Here is a 24,005-nt window from a genome sequence, read left to right as displayed (position 1 = left end):
CCAGTGTCTGAGGCACAGCCTGCCCTGTGATGGCTGGGGGACTCTGAGGTTCAACCACAGCTTGGACGCCGCACACATTTTTGGAAGAGCGGTGGAGTTGATGGAAAGGTCAGTCTGAGTCGCTGCACTTCTGTTTCCACCCCTCCCTCCCCCAGCTGCAGAGTTTCTAAATTAATCTGGGTCTTTAGCCTTGTCGGCTTTTATTGCCATTTCTTAAAGAAAAACCCAGCTTTCACGCTACAAACTACAGGGCTGAAATCCCCAGACAAGTTTAGTAAGTGCTTCTTGCAATTCGCCTTTGCCCTTATTCATCTGAGTGTGCTCCCTTAAGTGTCTCCTAAAAATCTAAGATAGGAAATGCGCTTAGTTTCTTCTTTATTTTCCCCTCTCTGCAACGTTTTAATCAAAACGCGCCAGCCAGCTACATCCAGCAGTCGCGGGGTGGATGGGAACAGCACCGCTTTGTACAGATTGCACTCGACAAGTCACATCAGCGGGGGTGCAGCCTGAACCAATACCTCCCCTTCCTCCCCAAATCCTGACCTCTGCTGCTCAGAGGTCTCTGACCTGGGAGATGCCAGAGGACAAGAAATCCCGCTTCTGTGCATTGTTAAAACAAGACATTGTTAAAAGGAAAATTCCTCGGGGTTTTGTTGGGGTTTTTTTTTTTCCTAAATCCCTGACAAGGAGATCGCGTGTGTATAACCCACAGCAGAAATAACCCTAAGTCTACCAAAATCAAACAGGAATTTACTGACCAGCTCTCGCGCGCTGCAGGGATCAAGCCAAAGCCTAGGAACTTGCACTGGCTTGTCCCATGGCAATGTAACACCTTTTCTATTTCAGTTTCACTTAAGCACAGGAAGGGGGGGAAAAAAATCAGTAGAAAAGTGTTTTAACTAATAACTGGAAACTTTCTGTTAAACTAATCAGAGCACTGTACTTGGGTAGGGGTGTGCTACAGCTTTCTAGGATGCAGTAACCAACCAAACACAACCATGGGCTCCTGGCAGGATCAGCTGCTCAGCTGCAACAGCACGCATCTGTTAGCACTGGCAAATTACAACTGGAAAGTATTAGGGAGGGCTGATTAATTGCTACAATATGAAATTTCCATGCCTTCATTTTACATTAGCAGCTTTGCAGTTAGCAAAACACAAAGGAAAACCAGAAACAGGGCGGGTGGAGAGAAAGCAGCACCTCTCAGACATGGCCAGGAGCATCCTCAGACGATTCTCCCTTTTCAGCAGAGCTTCAGTTTTCATCAGAACCAAAGGAGGCCTCCATGCTTTCAGGCTTTGCCGAAAACACCACGGGTGGCAGCTGATGCTCCAGAGCCCCCTGACAGCCCCAGTGCCCCTCTCAGTCACAGGTGGAGGCACGTAGGGCTGGTGCCCTGGAGGCATGTGGGACCACTACGACCACAAGATGGGTGGAGGCAACACCATCCATCCTCCTTCTCCACCTCCCTCATCTCCTCCCTGCAAAAAGGAGGGGTGAGGCTTATGCGGCAGCTCCAAGGCTACAAAACAGCTTGCTTCGCAGCCCCCTCCCTGCCCAGCCCCTGGCGCCACATGTAGGGACCAGCCACCTCTAAAAAGTGGAGGCCATCAAGAGCTACCCTTCACCTTATCAGAGTACAGGAGTGGGCCCATGCACAGGCACCTGAATGGGCATGGGGGCCAGTGCCAGCCATGGGAAAATCCCAAAATCCCTTGTCAGAGGGCAAGCTCACCACCAGCCCAAGGCACAGGGGCACGGTGCATGGAGATGCTGGTGTCGCAGGCTTCCTGCCAAGATGCTCAGGTCTGACCCACCAGCACAGAGGCAATTTGCACACGCTGCCAAAGCGGGAAGTAGGAAACCCCACCGTGTCTTCCTCCCCAGATGGAGTAAAGCAAGACGACGGCTCTGTTGTTGCCTCCCCTGCATCCCTCCCTTCCTCTCCCCTCTGCACACACGTAGTGACTTACTTCCAACACACTTCGCAATATGAACTCAAGATGAACAAAAGAACAAAAACTCTTCTCCTCTCCTCTGGAGGGAGGGGGCAAAATTCAGAGTTCAGTCTGCCACTCCACTGCTAGCTGGCACCATCACTGCCAGTGCCACACGGGCCACCGAGCACTGGGTAATTTCACACACCATATGTGCAGCAATCGGGAAGTGCTGAGAGCACAGGGCTGGAAGAGCTGCCACTGCCTGCAAATCAGCAGTGCTATAGGGAGGGAGAAGCAGCAAAACAACATCCAGAAGTAATCTGTCACATGAAGTCTTTCCAAGGTGACGTAACACCCCAGACATGCCCCCAGTCCAATGTGAAAGGCGTGCAGACACAGGGCATGTTTCAGCATCACCTACCTGCACATGCAGCGCTGCTGGCTGTGATAAACCCAGAATGCAGCATCCAGCCCCACCACCATGCAGCCCCTGGGCAGGGGTTTTGGGGGCCAGCATCCCACACGGTCACAGGCAAGGTGAGGGCAGCACACCCAGGTGCACTGGACACACGGCTGGTTGCATGTCGTGCACCTGGCTGAGCCTGGGGGCTCTGCCCCATCTCCCCAGCCTACAGCCATACCCTGGGATCTCTGCCTCCAGCTGGGACACCCACCAGGATGTTTCCAGGACTGCCACTGATCGGGATCCCCATCAGGCAGGAAAGCAGGGTGCAACTAGAACAGCCCTCAGCAGGTGCTGGTGATGCACACACCAGGTGCAAGAGTTGAGCATCCTCTTGCCTGTGAGGAGAAACCCCCTCCTTGCAAGGAGATCCACCGGTGGGAATACAGCATTGCCAAGCTTCAGGCATCAAAACCTTGAGGTCTACTTCATACCTGGGGTTTTCCAAGTTGTGTTTTTCTGTTGTTTTTTTAACAGCTGCTGGGTCCATGTGACAAATTTTAAGCAAGTGAGACTCAAATCCTCCTAATTAAAGAGACACAGAAACTGGGGGGGAAGACATGGACTGACACCACCACAACAGACACCCATACACTTAAAACTGTAAAAACCTAAGCGGTAGAACAGCACAGTTGTTCTTGTCCCAGAAGCAGCAAAGCTTTATTTTTATTTTTTTCTTTCTTGAATATACCTTAGTCATTGAAGAAAGAGAGAGAAAAAAAAACCCTTTAAAGATGAAGTTTTAAGAACATGGTCTGATACATCATTTGTACTCACCTTGGCAAGATCTCCTTTCCTCCTTTCAAAGGTCTGACAGCTTCCAGGTGAATACAGCAGCTCCAGAAAGAGAGCGTTTGACAGTACTATCTGCACAAATACACCTTGAAAGCAGAGGGTCTGAGTTTTTCTCCGAGTAGTCCTATTAACGAATTTTGGCCTTCACAGTTCCTCCAGTTGGCTTCTCCTTAGCAGAAGGGTCTGGATGCGAGTTGCAGGGCAGTGCTGGGACAAGCACAAGAAGCCTCTCTGGGGAGCTGGGCTCCAGCAATTGGGGGTGCAGGGCTGATGCCCCAGATGGCTGCGCCCGGGTCAAGCCTCACCGTCAGGTACCAGCACACTCCCCTGCGCAAAGAGCAAACACAGAGCTGACATGTACAGCCTTCAGCTACGGTGCAGCATTTTGCTTGTGTTTTACATAACCATTTATGACTGTTACTCAATAATGAAGGAGCGCTTACCATGGAAACTACGAGGAGGTATTTCATTTAAGATACAGAGCACACTTTTTAAGTAAGAGCTGTTCATCTCTAATATGCAAACATCTGAACTGCAGTCAAGGTTTTACATTTAGATGCGTTTCCCAGAAGACGGCTAGTCCTACTTGGAAGCTATGTATTGCACTGCACACTTTAAAACAAAGAATTTCTAAATTTTTCCTCCCTAAAGCTAAAAAGCCAGGTGAAACGAAGGAATGGATCCATTCCTTTATGTAGCCATTGTAGGGTTCAGCATGAAATGCCATTTTCTGCTGAGGCCCCACGAGACTGTAGCAGCTTAGCAGGCTGCCAGCCTATATCAGCCCCCCCAAACTGCTAAGCCTCGAGGACTGGTCCCAATCCTGTACGGTCCGCAGACAGTCGGTAAGTGACCTAGTAATCCAATTAGGCAGCAACACAGGCTGTCTAAAGAAATAAAACAAAAGGAAACAGGGAAGGGAAAAGTAACAGGAAAGAAACTATGCCTAAAGCAAAGCATATCCTCATTACTCCCCTAATCTGCAGCTGCAAGCAGGAGCTTAGCTGGGTGCCCAGTGCCTGGGAGAGGGGGACAACAAGCTACAGAAAGCCCAGCTCGCACCCCGGCCTGGAAACCCCCTGCCACCAAACACAAGAGCTGCTCTCTGGCTGTATGGAAGACCGGGCAGCAACGAGATAGCCCCTTCCAGCCATCCTGGTCGGTAGGGCTTTGCATCGTTTCTCCAGCCTGTTGTAGCTATTTAAAGGGCTATTCTGGCTTTTGTCGGACCACGTTCAGCTATTGCCAGGTATTCTCAGCACGTCAGGCAGAAAATCACGTGGCTGCAAAGGGACAGGGGAGGGACATCAAGATTACTTCTTCTGAACATGGCTGGGTGGCAGCGACTGCTCCCATGAGCACTCCCTCAGGGTGCCCATCTCTGGCAGCCTAACCCACCAGGCACCCAACTCCGAAGGGTATCCCATGATTTTCAGAGGATGCCCCACATCTAGCACAAACACGAACAAGTACAAGAGGTACCACCTCTTCACCTTTAAAGGTCAGAACCCCTGGGAAGAGACGGGAAAGGCAACTGTGTGACACACTCACAAAACATCACAACTGCAATAAAGGGGATTTCTGGTTAAAACAGAAGTTTAACCAGCCAGTGGTTTTCACACACCTAAGAAATGAGCATGGCCAAAGTTTTAAAAACATGTTTTAAGCAACCTCCTAACTGAGCTCTGGCTTCTGCTGGGCCATAAGATGACTACAAACTCAAACACAGAGCAAGAGATCTCAGCTGCCGATGGATTTGTTTGTGGGTGTGAAAGCTCAAAAGCACAGAAACTATCACATCAGCTTCCGTGCTGCAGGCCCAAACAACAGCATTATCTGGGGTTTTGGAAAACAACAAAAGAAAGAAAAAAAGCCGTATGAATACCATTGCTCTGGAAAATTAGCATTTTTAATAGGAAAGTAAACATGAGGCTTATTTTATATGATGATAACTATCAGCATGTCAGAGTTTCTTCCATGGTTCCTCCATTATCATAACAAAAGCTCTTGTGCTGAGCATCTTGGTTGAACTGCAGGAGTTAAAAACACATAACATTCCAACTTCTTAGAGATAATTTTGCAAACAAGAAGTGATGAGGATGCACTCCTACCACTGATTTCTTTTATGAATAACTTTAACAGCGCTTTAAGTCTGAAGAGAGATGCAGTTATTTTATCAAGATCGACCTGTAATCCAAGATCAAAGTTTGAAAGCAAGAAAAAAAAAAGAAAGGAAGGAGCTGGGCATCCATCTCTGGCATAGAAAAATCCTTCTCCTGAGCATTATCATAAAGGACTTGCTTTTTCTCTGTATCCTGTGACATGACCCTGCCTGGCATCGTCTATCAATGAAGATTGCTTCATTGAGGCACTGGCCTCTCAGTAGCCGTTTGCCACGCTACCAAAACCTTGGCCGAGTGTGCCCAGGCCCTGCTTCAAGACAGAGCGGCTCCTGCACGGGTCCAGCTCCTGTGCCAGGCACTCCTCTGGACCAGAGGAGACCTGGAGGCAGCCAAACTGCCCTCCCTGTCTGAGGCCAGACATGCAGCTGCTGAAGCCCATGACTGCCCAGCCACAGACAGGTTTTTCCACCACAAGGGTGCCCTGGCACAGGGTGCAGACCCTGGGGGCTCCTCTATGCACCAGCGCAAGGGGCTGCCCAGCAGTAGCAGGGGCAGTGCCAGCCTCCCAACGCAGCGGGGAGCACGGGCCCTGGCACACAGAGTGGCCCCAAAACAGGTTCCTACATGTCCCCCGCTGTGGGCAGGGAGGGACGAGCAGCTCAGGACTCCAGCAGGCAAACCTCAAACGCTGCAGGTTCGCCCGAGCCATGGCGCAGTGCTCATGGCATCGGCTACATGAGTCTAGGGAGTGACCAATTTCGCAGCGAACAAAATATTTTTCCACCCTCTCCACGGACAATTAGCAACACAAGCCTGAAACGTCAAAAACCGACTCTTAATTACCGAAGTCAGCACTTAATGACTCCAATTACATTTCTACTGATTTCTGAAAATTGGATTCTCCACTAAACTTGCTGTGTTTAAATTAGTTCCTTACCTCATTCACGGTAATTATACTTTGACAAACCAAATTAAAATACAGTTGAGATTTGTAAAATCCTACTAAAAAATAGTGGGGATTTAAGAATAAAAAAATGTCTTAAGGTAACTGCCATCCACATTTTTCATTGTCCTCTCTTCAGAGCACAGGAATGCAGAGGGTTAAAAGATGACAGAGATGCAAAGGACAGGATTCTGCTACAGAAACAGTGTTTTAGTAGTAGGAAACAGTGGTTTATTTAGTTCTGTGACAGCAGCTCACTGCCTTATCACCCTGTATCACAGAAATTAGCTTCTCCTGTTATCCTAAACACCAACAAAACTTACTTTTCTCAGGCTCACCATCACCAGTACCACAGAGGACTCCAGGAATGAGGAGATTCACATGTGCATTTATTAGTTGTGAGTGAGAAATGTGCTCCCTACCAACAGCTCTCTGTATCTAACTTGCATGCTGAGACCCTAGTAGCTACACCTACCTTCAAAACACGACTATGTGGGTGTTTGCTACAGGCCACCCGATCAGGAAGAGGAAGTCAGTGAGGCCTTCTACAGACAGCTGGAGGTAGCCTCATGATCACAGTCTCTGGTTCTCATGGGAGACTTCAACTCCCCCAGTATCTGTGAGCTGGGCTCACGCAGTCCAGGAGGCTCCTGCAGAGCACCGATGATAACTTTTTGACCCAGGTGGTGGTGGAGCCAATAAGGCAAGGTGTGCTCTTAGATCTTACATTCACAAACACAGAAGGACTGGTTGGAGACATGAAGGCTGGGGGCAGTCTTGGCTGCAGTGACCATGAGATGGTGAAGTTCAGGGTCCTGCATAGAGGACGCAGGGCAACAAGTAGGACTGCAAGGCTGGAATTCAGGAGAGCTAAATGGGCCTCTTCAGGGACCTGCTTGGGGGAATCCCATGGGTCAGGGCTCTAGAAAGCAGCGGGGTCCAAGACAGCTGGCTAATATTCAAGCATTACTTCCTCCAAGCTCAAGATAGGTGAATGGCTATAAGTAAGAAAGCAAGCAAAAGGGGCAGGAGGCCTGCAGGGATGGGCAAGGAACTTCTGGCAAACCTCAAACAGAAGAAGGACGTTTACGAGATGCGGAAGGAGGGACAGGCTACTTGGGAGGAATACAGGGATGTTGTCAGAACATGCAAGGAGGCAACAAGGAAGGCTAAGGGTCTGTTTGGAACTAAATCTGGTGAGGGACATCAAGGAGAACAAGAAGGGCTTCTTCAAGTACATCAGCAGGAAAAGGGTGACTAAGGAAAATGTGGGCCCACTGCTGAATGAGGTGGGTGCCCTGGTGACAAAGGACACAGAAAAGGCAGTTACTGAATGCAGTCTTTGGTTCAGTCTTCACTGCCAAGGCCAGCCCCACGGTTTCCCATACCCTAGAGGCCAGGCAGAAATTTTGGACAAAGGAAGACCTTCCCTTGGTCAAGGAGGCTCATGCTAGGCATCGCTTAAGCAAACCTGACACCCCCAAATCCATGGGCCCCAATGGGATATAACCCAAGTGTTGCAGAAGCTGGCAGATGTTATTGCCATGCCACTCCCCATCATCTTTGAAAGGTCATGGCAGATAGGAGAGGTGCCTGAAGACTGGAGGAAAGCCAATGTCACTCTAGCCTTCAAAAAGGGCAAGAAGGAGGACCCAGGAAACTACAGGCTGGCCAGACTCGCCTCCATCCCTGGAAAGGTGATGGAACAGCTCATCCTGGAGGTCATCTCTAAGCATGTGGAAGAAAGGAGGGTCAGCAGGAGGAGTCAGCATGGACTCACCGAGGGGAAATCATGCCTGACCAACCTAACAGCCTTCAATGACTGAATGACCGGCTGAGCAGACCGGGGAGAGTGGCGGACGGTGTCTACAATGACCTCAGCAAGGCTTCTGACACGGCCTCCCATGACATCCTCCTATGTAAAAGTCTGCACTAGATGAGTAGACAGTGGGGTGGATGGAGAACTGGCTGAATGGCAGAGCTCAGAGGGTTGTGGTCAGGGGCGCAGAGTCCACTGGAGGCCTGTAGCCAGTGGTGTTCCCCAGCGGGCAGCACTGGGTCCAGTCCTGTTCAACTTACTCATCTATGACCCGGATGAAGGGACAGAGCTGGAGAGCTGGGTGGAGAGGAACCTAGCGACGTTCAACAAAGGCACGTGCAGGGTCCTACACCCAGGGAGGAACAACCCCATTCACCAGTACAGGCTGGGGGCTGACCTGCTGGAAGGCAGCTCTGGGGAGAAGGACCTGGGAGTTCTGGTGGGCAGCACGTTGCCCATGAGCCAGCAGGGTGCCCTTGGGGCCAAGAAGGCCACTGGGATCCTGGGGGGCATTAGGAAGAACGTGGCCAGCAGGCCACATCTGGAGTGCTGTGTCCAGTGCCGGGCTCCCCAGTTCAAGAGGGACAGGGAACTGCTGGAGACAGTCTAGCACAGGGCTACGAAGACGACTGGCAGTCTGAAGCATCTGCCTTGTGAGAAAGGCTGGGAGAGCTGGGCCCGTTTAGCCTGGAGAAGGGAAGACCGAGAGGGGATCTTATCAACGTCTACAAATATCTTAAGGGAGACTGTGAAGAGGACAGGGCCAGGCTCATTTTGGTGATGCCAAGCGACAAGACAAGGGGCAACGGGCACAAACCGAAACACAACAAGTTCCACCTGAATATGCGGAAGAATTTATTTTTTGAGGATGACAGAGCACTGGAGCAGGCTGCCCAGTGAAGTTGTGGAGTCTCCTTCCCTAGAGACATTCAAAACCCACCTGGACACGACTTTGTGCAATCTGCTCTAGGTGAGCCTACTTCAGCAGGGGGTGGGACTAGATGATCTCCAGAGGTCCCTTCCAACCCAAACCACTCTGTGATTCTATAGGATAAACAGGATGCAGTTGCTCCCATTTGGGGATGCCTACCCTTTATGAGGGAATTATTTCAAGTTCCTCCTCATAATTAGTATTAGAAATTGAAAAGGACAGGAGAGTAAGCAGCATATTTCAAGAAACTAAGCAACCAATGGAAAGAATGCATAAAAATGTAGGCTTTTAGGGAAAGCCTCTACACATATTTAATTCACATGATACAGAAAGCAGTGATTTCTCCAAAGAGAATGCCGCTCCATACATTTTTCCCCCGAAAGAGGAAGGAAAAACCAGTAACAGCCCCTAACCCCTTTGCCAATCTCAAAATGGAAACATCCGAAGCACATACCCTTATGTTGCAGCAGCTTGGCAATAGCCATGGGACTTGTCGAGCATCCACAGTAACCACGGCGAAGCCAAGGTGTCCATGCCAGCACTGCGGGCAGCACTGCAGTCCGGGCAATACAGTCACAGGAGTGTGTTGCAGCACCTGGACAAATTAATCCTAATCCCTGCAGGACCAGAGCCATTTCGGGAGCCAGCTACCTGGCACTGCATCTCGAAGGACAGGTGGGCATTACACTGGCTAGGAGGTTAGTACACTGAGCAACCACCCCCAAAGTTAGCTGATGGAAAAATTAAAAGAAAGCTTTCAGGTTTCTGAGGCATCACAACTGCCCCAAAGGAGCAATGACAACAAGTCCGAAGCAGCCTGGAACCGATGTGGCGTACCATCCTCTAGTTCCTTATGGCAAAGCAGTAAGGCATCGCAAAGGCCCCACCAGCTCACTACAACTAGAGAGGAATACAAAGGAAACCATCCACACATGTTTGATGTGTATAGTGTTAATTCAAGAGGCAAGAGGGCAGATTTACAGGGTCATATTTTCACTTCGGTATAGGGATATAATATGCCACTGTCACAGCTACTTCTTGCAATAATACCTTTTCATTATGTTTGTTTCTGCTTTATTTTTATTCTCATCCTTTAAGGATACCCATTACTCAGCAGTAGTTGTTGGATTTTATGTTCACATATGGTTTAAAAAGGTGGTTGTTTAATGTTCCCTATATGTAAATAACTACATGCTGTTTTAGTCCCTGCTGCGCAAGTGGAGGAATGATTAGACTATAAATCTCCAATACAGAAATGTGTCAAGTTGTTTTTCATCTACCAATCTATTAGCACCTACTCTGGGTTTTTCTATCTTTTACCTATGAATCCCCACTGCTTTTAATGAACACATAAAGCAACCAGCAACAGGCAAAACCAGCCCAAAAAGCAGGACTCAAGGGGAGCAGCCAGCATCCTGGGTGCAGCCCTCTGGTAGGCACCCCTCTGCCTGGAAGCAGGGCTTTCGCCACCACCGGTGCCAAGCCAAATCCAGTGTGGCAATGCCAAGGGGGCCTGTGTGTTGAGATGCCTGGGGAACCCCCCACGGCACAGTAGAGAGCAGGGAGCCTGGGGAAAGGCCACATAGGACAACATGGGATAACACAGCACCCACTGCCACCACCCGTGCCGGTGCCGCACACAAGCAGAAGCCACTGCACAGGGAGCTGGCTTCACCACCAGCAAAAAGCAACCATGGGACAACACATGCAAACAGCAGTGCAGCACTGCACGGTAAGAGCCACGAGGAGCAGACACCTACATCGTAGATGGTTCTCCTTTTACTCTATTTGTGGCATAGCCCTAGTGCTGCTGCTAGAAGCGAACACACATTTTTCAGTGTAATTTATCATCTTTTTCATATGGCTGACAGTGTTCATTTCAAATCAAAGCTCCCATGCCAAGCACATTAAACCCATTTTTACTTTTCAAAAGTGAATGCCATGAGAGCCAGAAGCATCATTAACATAACCACTAACAATTCCAGCTTGTTTGATATCAGAAACCAGCCCATAGAATAATCTTTTGAACTCTCCAAGGTGGAGAAACAGTCTTTAAGTAAATAAAGAGGAGATACATAATTTGTTGCTCAGCCGGTCTCCGTTCCTTGCTGAGCCACGACAGACCACAGAACACGCTCCTGCTCCCTGCCACCTCCAGCCTGATTCTCCCAGGCCTTTCAGTGCAAAGGAAGAAGAGTAGAAAGCTCACACCGGCTATCAAGCAAGCATCCTATAGCCACAGGTAAATGCGCAGCAGACCTTTCATCACAAGCACTCCCAAGCAGCCCACACTGCAAGCCACAAAGTGCTTGCCCAACAAAAAAAACAGGCCTGTACTGCAGAAGGTGGAAAGCCTTAATAAACTATGATGTACCACTGAAAGCAAGCAGGAAACATGGCAGGCAGCAGCAGCAGCATCCAATTTCTTTCAAAAAAACTCCTATTTCATCCTAGGAGGGTGATCAACTGGCTGCAGTGCACGGGAGTGGGGTAGTGAGCAGTGGTTGCTGCCACCGCAATCCAGCAGCAAAAATGCCCGTGTATTGGCACCACTGCGAACAAGCACTCCATGCAACCACCCGCCCTGGGTAGGTCAGTGTAGAAATCAATCTCTGGTGGCAAACAAACAAGCAAAACCAGGAAAAGCCTCAGAAGGCAGAAATTGGGACATTTATCAAGAAGCCAGGAAAGAAGGAAAAATCTTCGGCCTGTGGAAGCTGGCAGAAGATAGCCTGAAACTGCATATTAATTCAATTTATACAAATGTAGTCCAAGCTATCAAATTTGGGCATAGTCTTTTAGGGAAAGCCTCTACATGTATTTAATTCATATGATACAGAAAGCAGTGATTTCTCCAAAGAGAATGCTGCTCCTTAAATTTTTCTTCTGAAAGAGGAAGGAAAAACCACTAACAGTCCTTCTGTAATTAGGAGACGCTGGAGTGACTGCAAGAGCTATGGGATTCAAAAGATGCTCCAAATCAATGCCGCAATACAAGGATGGGAAGAACCCCAAACTGCTCACATTTGACTTCTTCCATTCCCATCCCACTCCCACCCTCTCTCAGTATACTAATGAGGAATCCTTGCCCAAATCCAGTCCCAGTAACTGATTTCTGCTAACCTAGTTACCCTGCAGCTCTAACAACAGATGATGGATCTCATTTCCTGCCCTAGCAGCCTCTGTTGTGTGGCATTGCTCTGCATATTAATGATTCTTAATGATACCTAAAAGCATCTGCAAAGTCTGAAGTATGGATTTTACCACTTAGTCCAAAGCCATAAAAAGCCGATAATAGTAAAGTATGTTTAATGATCAAAACCAAGAAAGGAAAGCATTCATTAAGACATCCTCTTAGCTCTTGTGGAAAGGGGCACTAAGATGATTTTTCTCCTGGACCAGTGGTGGCAGGTGAGTAAGGTGATGAGTACTATAAGCCTGCAGGAGACCTTTTAAAAATAAATATGTATTTTCTAGGTTGGCAGGGAATAAGCCTATTCAGCGGAAGCAGAAAGGAGAGAAAAAAATAATGGTCAAAGGAGTGAAGGAAAAGAGCTGCCCACTTGCCTGTGACATTGTCAGCTTTGGACAGTGATGGAAGATTAGTCCTTAGGGAAATAAATCACCTCCAGTCAGAGCTCCTGGAATTCAGTGCTTCCCGTGACTGCTGAAGAGGTGCTGTCAGCTGATCCTTATTTCTCAAGTTTGGGATGATGACTGGGGTGGCGAAAGGCTCAAAAGAAGGGTTAATTAAACAAAGAAGCAAATAGGCAAGAGCCTTTAGAAATTGATTAGACAATGAAAGTAAATGACTTGGCAAAACAACCTTGATTTCACTGCCAGAGTTATAAAATCATCTAAGAGATGGAGTGCTGTTTTAATGATTGATATTCTCACTTACGTTCCTGCAGAAATAATAAGTACTGGGACACTTATTGGGGTAAATGAAATCACAACCCAGCCACCTCCTTTTCTACTCTGTGAAAGGAGAAAAAGCTGCCAAGGATCTCTTCATCCAGAAACCAAAGCACCACCAAGGACTTAAGTAAATGATCATGTTGCTCAGAATGATCATAAAGCTCAGAAAAATATATTCATGAAACTCATATGCCATTTGTCGTTTCCTTGCTTGCATGGGTGCACCACCGTTCAGGTAGGGGACTAAAAACAGAAACCCACCTTCCCCCAGCATTTCCGCTGTATAGCTAGACTCTGCATTTTCCACTCTCCCATGCTATCTATTTCTGTTTGTTTGGGAAGTCATATGGCCAGGGTAAGGCCCAGAGCCTTGGGAAAAAAAATATATGTACAACACAGATCATGTCTATGTTACCTATCCAATGGTTATTTAATGCTCTTTTGTAAGACACCAGTAAAGAGAAGAGACTTCAGCCCAATTTCATAACACTGAAGTCTGGAATCATCATGTTCATGAGGACAGAACTACAACTGGTATAAATTTACTTACCACCACCACAAATCCCAGCATCATAACGCTGAAATATTCCAGCCATCAGAGCAGCAATGTTGCAGACCGCCCTGCATTTTTAACCTCGATTGTACGTAATTGTTACTCACTGACCCATTCTCTGGCAGCCCTTGGCTGGAGTAGGTTGCTAAGCGACCCGTTTTCGCTCCAGATACTTTTTAAAGCTAGTTTAGAGATGGCCAAAAGTCAACAAAGTGAGTATTGAGACTATTGCGGACAGATCTGAGGTGGAAGTGCAAGTGTAGGCCGGAAGGAGACTCACCTGCACCTCTATTGTTACCCACGTAATAATATTCAGTGCGACTTTGCGACACGTGCAAACCCCTTGCAGAAGCCTTGCCGCAGCCCCCACACAGCTCGCACACCTCCTGACCCGCAACATCGATTGCCTCCTGCTTCTGAACAACTCCTGGGCAACTGCCAGCACCAGAAGAGACGAGTTGAGGAGCCAGACATCCACGCTCGCTCCACCAGGGAGTTGCACCGGCGTCCGGGAGGTGAAAGGGCTGCAGCCCAGCACAGCTGAGCGCAGACACCCTGCCGTGCCCGCCTGCCGGCCCTGCAGGGGTGCTGAGCCCAAACACCCGCAGCTCAAACAGAGCCCACAGGTGACAGGTGACATCCTCCAGACCAGCGCTTGCAGGCACCCAAAGGACCACGCCAAATAAGAACAGCCTTCAGAAACACATACGGGGTTTTATTAGGGAAAACCACACTGTTCTTTGAAAGCTAATGAGAATATAATTACTCTCCCAGCCAGGAGCGCTGGGACTTTCTATAGACCCATGATTAGAAATAATCAGGTAGAATTCATCAAGTGGAGGGTATAAATCATCCAGCCTGTGTTTCTGTGTCTTGCGTTGCCTCAGCTCCCCCGTCAGCAGGTACGCTGGCACACACACCCTGCCGGCATCCAGCCATGGGCCCGATGAGCAGAGCAACAGGCAGCCAAATTATTTCTGCTGCTCCCTTCAACAGGCTGGGGCTCTCACGCCCGCGAGGCTGCCACACTCCTTGGGTTTGCTGGGAGGGAAACTCTGGGAGTTTTGTCCTTCTGGCAGACTGGGTTGGGTGGGACATGGATGGCATAGGAAGGACCATGAATGCTATCCCCTTTTAAAAAAAAGGAACAACTCTTACTGTGTATGTCATCTCGGAGAAACACATCCTTCTCATCTTGATATTTTACTCATGTATCACCATCTCATTAACAACCACCATGGTATGTCATTATTAGTTATAGAAACCACTGGTTAAAATGCTATCGATTTCAACAGAAGCAAGACTGAGCAACATGGTCAAGAAGGAACTGGAAAAGTTGCAGGATTCGGGAGGAACATGCAGACAGGAAAGCTCCAACGCTCTGCTTTTTACTGGTGTAAATTAGACCTTTATGATCAGGTTCACAAAGCAGCTAAGGAATTCAATAAGGGAGGCTGTGGCTATACGCCAGAGTGGATACTCAAGTAGCTGAACATGTTCTGTTTTCAGAACAGGCTCTTTATCAGTTCAATGTATTTATGCAAACTTGCCTTTTCTTTTTTTTTCTTTAAACCATCAAGAAAACTTTTAAGAACAACCTAGCCCAACAAGTACTGGGGTAAATACACACACAAACTCTAAAGCTTCCAACTTGTGCCTCTTTTACCATCAGGAATCCTCTTTTCACCAAAAGTAGCTTGGGCTACAATACCAATGTTTTAGGAGTAACAGAAATGAGTTAAAGCACAATGTAAGCTGTATGTTGTAAAGAGGAAGATAAAGATTTGGGCAACCAGAAGATTGCCAGGGACCACATGTGCAAAAAAAGCAGAACGGTAGGAGGATCGAGAGGGCAACAGAGTAAAGCCAAGAGGGACGCTGAGCAAAGCACCCAGCCGATGGAGCTGGCGGGCACGACCCAGCGGGGTTCTGGCCGGACACACAACAGGGCAATGGGACAGAAATGGGGCTCCCCATAGCTGAGGCTTCCCCCTGACCAGCATCTCCCCTCCTGCTGGGTGGACCAGGGCAATGCGAGGACAATGGGGAAGTTCTGTGACTTGGCCCCATCTTCACCATAGGTGAATTTTCACCCCCTGAGCACCAGCTGAAGCCTGCGGACAGGGATGTGCAGTGCATCAGCCTACACCACCACATTCACCTACACGCTCCGCAAACGTTTGACACTTGTTTCGCTTAGCCTCCGTTTTATAAACTTGTGAAAGAAATGCTGTGAAATTACTAGCTTGGAAAAGAAATGACTACGCAGGAAGAAGTCATACAAAACCAGGGGGCCCCGTGAGTAATTTGACCACTTCTGTTTAGACTATTTTTGATAGTTTGTTATAAAGGACTTAAAACCTTAACCCAGCTTGCCTTCACTGCTGCTTTTGGGGTCCAAGCAAGCTGTTTAACACACTTGGTGGTACTAGAACAAGTCATAGAGCATAAAGCTTTGTCACAGCCTTGTCAGTCACTCCAAGCAACACGATACCATCACCTCCAGCTGACCCCTGGAAGTTAAGTATTGTTTCATGAAAAAATACTGAAGCTTGTTGATGGCAATCTGCCCTCCAGACAGACAGACCTTGCGCAACACCCAACTTGCATCCAAAGCCAAGGCATCACCCAGCAGGATTGCTAACTGGAGATAAATACCCACAGGACATGGGAAGATGACGAGCCAGAAACACAACACCAATGACTTTGAGAAGGCTGCTGAAATTAAACAACAACGTTACCACCGGTTCTGCAGAGGAAGAACTAGAGACAACCGGAGTAGGAAACTTTGCCAAATAAAACTGCTAGGAGTTGGATTGCTCACTGTTCACTTTTGCAAGCAAAGTTTCTAGGAAAAGAAAACAAACCCCTTTCGGTCCTGGAAGTGTCTGGAGTATAAAACTTGGACTCAGCTCTGCACCCTGCCTGTCCCCAAGAATCAGGCAGGGAGAGCAAAAGGGCAGTGCACTATGTCTGCGCACACAGGCGTCAAAGAGGCACTGCTGCTCGGGAGCCAGGAGACAGACAGTAAAAGTAATTTTAGGCCCACTGGCCTCCACAGAACCATAACAAAAGAAAAAAGGAACTGTAAAAAGCCTCAAAATACAAAACACTTCTTGGAGGAAAAGAGCTGTTTGAGTACCGCTTGATAAATGTTGCAGTTGTTAAATGATTGATGCCAGCAGGCATCGTGCCAAAAGCAAAGGTGACTGCTGAGATCACTGGAAGTTTTGCCTGTACGCAGACCTAAGGACCAAGCCTAAAAGTTTCATTGAACTCCATAAAGAAAGAAGAAAAAAAAAAAAAAACACCAAACAAAAAAGGCATAAATAAAAGAGACAATCAGAGCTGATCTGCACTGTGCTTTACTCCACTGGACAGGAAGCATATCCAACCATGCATAAAATATGACAGTATGCATTTGGAACCAAATTCCTACTTCAGAGCTATTACAACCAACCATCAAGGCGAGCCTCAAACTACTCAACTTGACACAAGCAAGCACCAGGAGACGTGAGTCTGCTGGGGGGACTTGGGGCAGCAGAGGAGGCAGAAAGGAGCACCCACAAGGGAGAGTGGAACATGAAGAGGAGTGCACAAGACCACTTCCATAGCATGGCAGAGATGAAGACGCATGCAGGTATATCAGGTCAGTCAAAGCCCGTGCTGTTGCCAGAGATGACAACTCCTTCCATCTGCACCCTATGTGCCAGACTTTGCCTTCTGCAGTCCTGGATGCTCCTGCACCGACGCAGCTCAGGGTGTACAGGTAGAAGTGAACCCTTGGTGAAAATCAACCCTACCAAGAGGGGTTTTCAAATGGACTGGCTCCCTGAACACCTCACCACATGGTCTCCAGCATTTTCCTTGTCCTCTCCCTTGTGCCAGCCTCCCCAGGATGCCAGGGGATGGAAGTCCTTCTCCTTCCCCGCCCACCCCATGTTGCAGGGACACAAATGGGGCAGAACAGGACAAGGCTGGTGCAGCCACTCCTGTGTTGAATCCCTTCTGGTAAAACTGTCTCACATTTCCAGATACCCATTAATCCATCACCCTTCAGCTCTAAAATTCATACAAATTATTTTATTTATAATTAATTAAGGTCTCTAAATGTAGAAATTAAATTACGATTTACAGTGTAAAAGGAGATAGCACAGAAAAACCTAGATAGTAGCAACAGCTCTCTCCTCTGCATGAATCAGAAGGACATGTGGGGGTGGTGGCTATCTGGCAGTAGCATTAGGTCATAACACAGATTTCAGCATCTTTGAAAAGCTGCTCAGGCCCAGCCACACGAGACCTTTAGGTCTGAGGTAGCAAATTAATCCCAAAACTTAGGTGCCCCTCAACTCTGCTCCCAATAATCCTCTGGACCCTTGCATTAGAAGCACATTTGCCAGACAGCTAAAAAAAAAGCTTTTCTTTTATCGCTTGGCTCCTCTGCTGGAAAACAAGCTGTTGGAAGCACAAAAGAGCTGCTCCTCGTCATATGTATTTAGACTCACCTTTCTATTCAAAGCAGGCCGCAGCAAAAGAGAGAACATACAGGGAAACAGATGGCCCTGCACTGAACACAAGGCATAATTCACTTGAGGGACTGAGAGTCAGGGAGGGAGATGGGATGAGCAAGCTGCAGATCAATGCCACCATTGAATTCTGCCTTGTATTTACAGCAGAGCCCTGCTGTAAATAGTGTAACGCATACTACAGCCACGAACATTTTCTCATTAACTCAGAAGGGAATGATTCTGGAAAGTTTTTTTGCTGCTTATTTCAATGACAAAGCAGCATCTGAATCAGTGATGGGGATGATGACAATTTGAAAGGCAACTTCCTCCCACCCCCAACAGCCCACTGATGCAGTTAGTATCAGAATCCATTACTATAGTAAAAGGATCTTTTTCCCTTACATTCAGCTACTGGTTTGCCCAATTGCAAAGGGATATTTAGGCTGAGATGATGATAGGAAGATCATCCGTACAAGTTACTCAAAGAGCCAGGCAGCCAGATTGCAGAAAGGGTAATAGCCATGTTGAAATTAAGCAAAGAAGAAAAGGTTAATACACATGACCTTTGTGATTCTGCGCAGCCAAAAATAACTATGCACAAAGTACAGGAAAGTTTTAGGGCTAGATTCTGCCCCTTCCACGAGCACCCTTATGTCTCACTGAAGTCAGCAGGGGCTGAGCTGACGCCTATGCTCAACCTTTCCTTAGAGAGGGAACAGGGGGAGGCTCCTCGCAGTACCCCACAGGAGCCTCTCAGGATCAGCTTTTCACTTGGCAAGACAAAAACCACCAAGCCAAGTAACAGCACAGGCATGTTTGTTGCTGAAAAAGCAGGCTCTGAAAAGATTGAGAATGTGGATAGCAGGAACAAGAAGAACTGCTCCGTCTGGTCTCTCTTCCTCATGCGCCCATCTCTGTGAACCTGCTGTCTTTGTGAATCCAACCAACTGGTAAGTGCCCTTCTGCCGCTGACGCACAAAGGATGCGAAACCTCAATTAAGGATCCATGTCTTGCAGGCTGTCGTAATTCATGCTTTAGCTCTGTAGGACCCCAGGTCAATTCCTGATGGGTAGCTGCTCCATAAACACAATTCAGAGGCTAGGACTTCCGAAATGCCTACAGACACACATGCAAAGGTATATAATTGAGAGCCAAATGAAATGCAACTGTTGTGGAATAATCAGTTTTTAAACCCCACAGCTTGATTCTTGCAACTGTCCATCAGATACAATGAAAATATAGTTATTTTTTCCACTTCAGTTCAGGCTATGCCACATTGCATCTAATGGTTTAAGTCCTGCAGAGGAAAAGGCATGTGCTTGACCTTATGTATTTATGCATGGTCTATATTTATACACCATGAGTGTAAGAGTTAAGCAGATGCCCAAACTTCAGCGGGACTGTTGTAGGTATTTCAGCTTATCTCTGTATCTCCAATATGACATGGCTCCAGCGAGCTCGGTGACCACAGCAGAGCTGAATCAAGCTCTTGGGTTTTCAGTTCGAATGAGCTGCATACATTTATAGAAGATGCGACTCAAATTGATGCCAGCCTCAAGATGCTATAAAATACGGAGATGAGCGTCAAAAGTGAACAACTGAGGTATACCTCAAAAGGTGTACCACATATAAACATTCCTGCGACACTGAGGGAAGTGAAAAGCCCCTCCAAAGGCAGCTCTATTACTATTTGTAGACATACCTCCTTCTTGAAGGGCCCAAGAGCCGCAGCCACATCCCAGGCACCCATATTGCACAAACACAGACCCCAGCCTCTGCCCCCAGAAAGCTACCATAGGCAAGTGCTGTCCCTGTCCCCTAGCCACACAGGCAGATACCCACAGCAGTGGGGCCAGCACATGCCTCCCAAGCGGTTCTCTTGCAGAGGACTGCCTTTGCTCCTTCCTTAGCCTCTTCCTCAGCCAGGGACACCAAACCAGCCTGCTTGCTGGGGTATCTGCCTGCCCAGGGTATCTGCCCACTCCCAGGAGGCAGCAGGGAAACGACGAGATGTTTCCTCACCCTCTGGCCAACACAGCTCTTTCTGCAAAACACGGTTTTGTGAAGCCTAGTTTAAATCAGACCCCAGTCCTGCAAAACACACCCTCACCTCCTGTTCTGGTGCACAAACGTAACAACCTAATGGGACTACTTACAAACACAGCCAGGCGTGGACATGCCATAGGGTGGTCAGGCCTGCTATGGCACAGCATAAGCCTTTGAGACGTGCAAGTAGTAAGTGGCCCACAGAACACCAGGATTTTGTTTGCACATGTGTTGTTTCATTTTATAATGAATATTTTATCTATATATAATATAGATAAAATATATCAATTTATAATGAACATATAATCCCAGCCATGTGGGCCCCCATTTGCTCTGAGACCCACCGAGCTCCCTGTTCAGCCTGAATGCAGAAATAGTGCTGCCATCCTAATTTCTATCCCAAGCTTTGGGTCAGGTCCTCCAGAAGGAAGGGGGCTGCAGCATTGCTGCCCACCTTCCAATTCGGAAAGCCAAAACATGAGACAGTCCACCATTTCCAAGCAGCGCACACACAAACTGCTCAAGCATGGCAGACAGGAAAAAAGCAACTTCCTCATCAGTACCGCTTTTGTTAGGGACAGGGCCCGAAGCAGCAAAAACACCTTCTGTAAACCACCCTCACCAAACCAAGAGCACGTAACACATCATAAATACCGCTTTTCAGCTGGTGTTCAAGTGCTTTTCTTCCTAATGAGCCTTTCCAGACGAGAGCAGACAATGACCACAAAACAATTACAAAGAACAATATTGGAAATTGCCAATTAGGTATAGTATATAAAAAAAGCTTCAAAGAAGAAAAAGAACTTCAACACAAACACTACTTATTTTTTACCCAGCTACAGACAGTACTTATCTAAGGGAAAACATTTTGCTGGAATACATGTTTGTTTTAATTGCGTAACTCTGACTTCACAAACAAACAAATCCAAGCTATGGAAAATGCTGCACCTAGACTTTTAAAATGGCAAGAGTTGAGCCAAAGAGAAGAATATGCTACAGTTATTACCGTTTCTTTGCAGTCTGAAAGGTATTTACCATTTGGCTTTGCCCGCGGGAAATAAACGCTGTTGCAAAGTGATATAAAACACTGTTCCAGACTAAAATCTGCCCCTGTCCTGTCCTCATTACTCCTGGAAAAAAAAAAAATCTGTGTGTGCACATGAACAGAAAGAAGTGGGTAACCTCATGAAGGCAGAGACACTGTCCCTTGTCCCTTCTCCCTTTCCTGAGCCGAGTACCACCTCTCTCCAGGAGCATCCACAAGGGGCCACACTGCCCCTTGCTCCCCGTGGGAGTGCTGCCCGCCAACCCTTCACACCAGGGCACCCAGCCCGTGCGGCATGTCACAGAGGTACCCAGGGCTGCCTTGGATGGTCTTTAGACACCTGGCATGGGTCTGCTGCCCACTCCCACGGGGACCGGCAGCAAAGCCAACAGAGCTGCTCGTAGTGTGGCAGGTCACACCAACACGCCAGGCAAAAAAAAAAAGATTGGAAAATGTACTTACCTCCAGTGTAGAAAACTGTCTTCAAGTATAAAAACTTTTTATTTCAGCTCCATTTCTGTATAGCTGAAGCATCCCAAACTGCCCAAGGTTATCAGCACAAACATCAAACATACAGAGCTCTGTGTATTAAATGCATCAGCAGCTGGCCCAGTTAGATCTCTAAAACCAACGCTAGTGCTGGCAGAGCAAGTTGCTAACCCAACTACAAGCACCAGGATCTGAGGGAATTCGATGCAAAGGCAAAAAGAAAAATGACATAGATATATAGATAGTTAAGAAGAAAGCTCACCAGGCAATTAAAAAGAAAAGAATATAAAATTTCTTCACTTCAGAAGAGAAATCATCATCCAGGCTATTCCATTTCATTAATTCTTTAGCAGTGCTACCCATTCAAGTCAAATATCTGATAGAGAATTTATCCTTTTAGTCTTTCGAAGCAAACTTTCTTCAGACTTTTGAAGCAAACTTTGTTCCATAGAAAGGGGAACCGACTTGACAGCAATTCATTCACAGTGGAAAAAGAAAGGGATTCCCTCTCACACAGCAAATTCTGTGGTAAAACTCCGAATACTGCAATCCAGTTTCAGCAATAACACCCAATTTGAAAGGAGCTCAGAAGCCAAGGCTTAAAACAAGCCATTAATGTCAAATATTTTTGCAGTGAAGTGTTCAGAGGTAGTTTGGGGGTTTTTTTACGAATTTTTTGTTTCTCTTCCTATTTTGTGACACTGTTACATCAAAAGCTTGATCTAAAACCCAAAGGGGAAAAATATCAACAGAGACCCTGTTCAAGCAGCAGAAGGACATTGTTGGGCCCCTCCATCAGACGGCAGTTCCAGCCACAGAGCCAGGCTGCTTCCACAGGGAAGAAGCTGAAAGCTGCTTCCATCAGTGAGATGCTCACACAAGCCTTCCTTGTTTTAACACTTTGTGGTTACTACTGATCTTCTTGCTTACAGCGCAGGAATTTAATAGTTAGAAGGACAACCTTCTCTCTAGCCCAACAAAGATTCGGCATGAAGCACAGCCCAAACTCCCCCTGCATCTAAATAATTTCTAAAGGGAATCCCCACAGCTGAGGAAGAGAGAGAAACAGCAATTCCATAAAGACGCAAGAGATGCAAAACAGCACAACAACCCGAAGATACGTCCTGCATTTCTGCACAAACTACTTTCATAAAGAAAAAAGAAAAAAAGCAAACTGTTGTGTGTTTTTTTGTATCCTTTGGAGGGTACATAAGGGATGTTTTAAAAAAAAGTATGTAAATATCTACTAAAAATATTTTCTAAAATATCTGTTAATTCTTTGCTAAAAGCAAACATCCTGAACAAAGGTCCTAGGAAGAAAGATTAAAAAAAACCAACAAAACATTACACAGTTGCATACCATTTACTTAAGACCACTGTGATGAATGCACACAAGCAGTACTCAGGCAGGGTTTCCTCTGAAATTCCAAGTGTTCAACTCTTCTGCACTTAACACTGAATAAAATAAATAAATAAAATTGAATAGTGTATGCATGAGTAACTCCTGACTTATTTTATTTATGAAAGACTATTATCATTACCCCCAACATGGGTCATCCGCAGTGCAAGAACATTCAGATCCACAGCACAAGCAGCAAGGACTACTAACAACGAGCATCAGAAATGTTCTTTGCTACTGGATCACTCATAACTGCTGGTAGGTCTCAAACCAGGCATCAAAAAGAAGGGTTCAAACAGTCACAACAGGCTGGTATGACTGCAGGTTTGAGAGAGGTCTGCTTCCAGATGTTACCCTGTATTAAAGCATCCACACAAGTTAGATCAGCACAATTAAAACAAGCCGGAACAATCCTATTACAGCTAGACAGGCTAGTTCCTCACACAGACAAGCTTAAATTCATACTTAATTAGCCATTTTAAGAAAGCTCAATAGTCTCTTTCTAAGACCAGCTTTCCAGAACTGAAGGGACCACCAGCTGCATTTTCAAAAGACAGCAGGAAAAAAAAAACCAAAAGCCATTTCCTTCTGTAGAAGAGGTCCCACCGAGACTGCAGGGCACACAGACTCTCATCTGCCCCAAACCCCCTCAAGAGCATGGCGCCATGCAAACCCACATCAGCTGCAGGCGAGGCAAGAGGCTGCCTTTAGCCTCCCGTGCCCTTGCTGGGGCTGGCTGCGACACCTGGAATGGCAGCCGCATTCTAGGCACCCCTAGAAGGTTCACTTACTGTGGCAGATAACAAAAGTACCCAGCATAAGCAGGTGACTCCCTTATTCTTACTATGCAGCATAATAGTGATCTTGCAGCCCCCATCAGAGTCATTACCTAGTACCACAAGCAGTGAAACTGAACCACAGGGCAGCAGCATCTTGTGATCCTCACAGCCTCATGGCAGGACTTTGATTTATCTTAGTTATTAGTGTTTTCTTTATGAGACAGGGCCTATTTTATGTGAAATGCTTAAGCAC

General features: G+C 47.2%; 1 protein-coding gene across 3 annotated transcripts in view; it reads right to left on the bottom strand.

Moving 5' to 3' along the window:
• TIAM1 (TIAM Rac1 associated GEF 1) overlaps nucleotides 1–23,317 on the bottom strand; it is a 180,826-nt gene extending 157,509 nt beyond the window's left edge. For 2 of the 3 annotated variants that reach the window (XM_080376532.1, XM_080376533.1), the window contains exons 1-2: nucleotides 21,076–23,317; nucleotides 3,181–3,525 (exon numbers count right to left, since the gene is read on the bottom strand). The gene's annotated coding sequence lies outside the window, so the exon portion shown is untranslated. The remainder of the gene's footprint in view (nucleotides 1–3,180; nucleotides 3,526–21,075) is intronic. The other variant, XM_080376531.1, reaches the window with a different exon arrangement.
• Between the last annotated feature and the right edge of the window lie 688 nt (nucleotides 23,318–24,005).

The sequence above is a fragment of the Falco punctatus genome, assembly GCF_963210335.1.
Source record: "Falco punctatus genome assembly, chromosome: 2".
Lineage (NCBI taxonomy): Eukaryota > Metazoa > Chordata > Aves > Falconiformes > Falconidae > Falco > Falco punctatus.
This window is presented reverse-complemented; position numbering and strand designations above follow the sequence as displayed.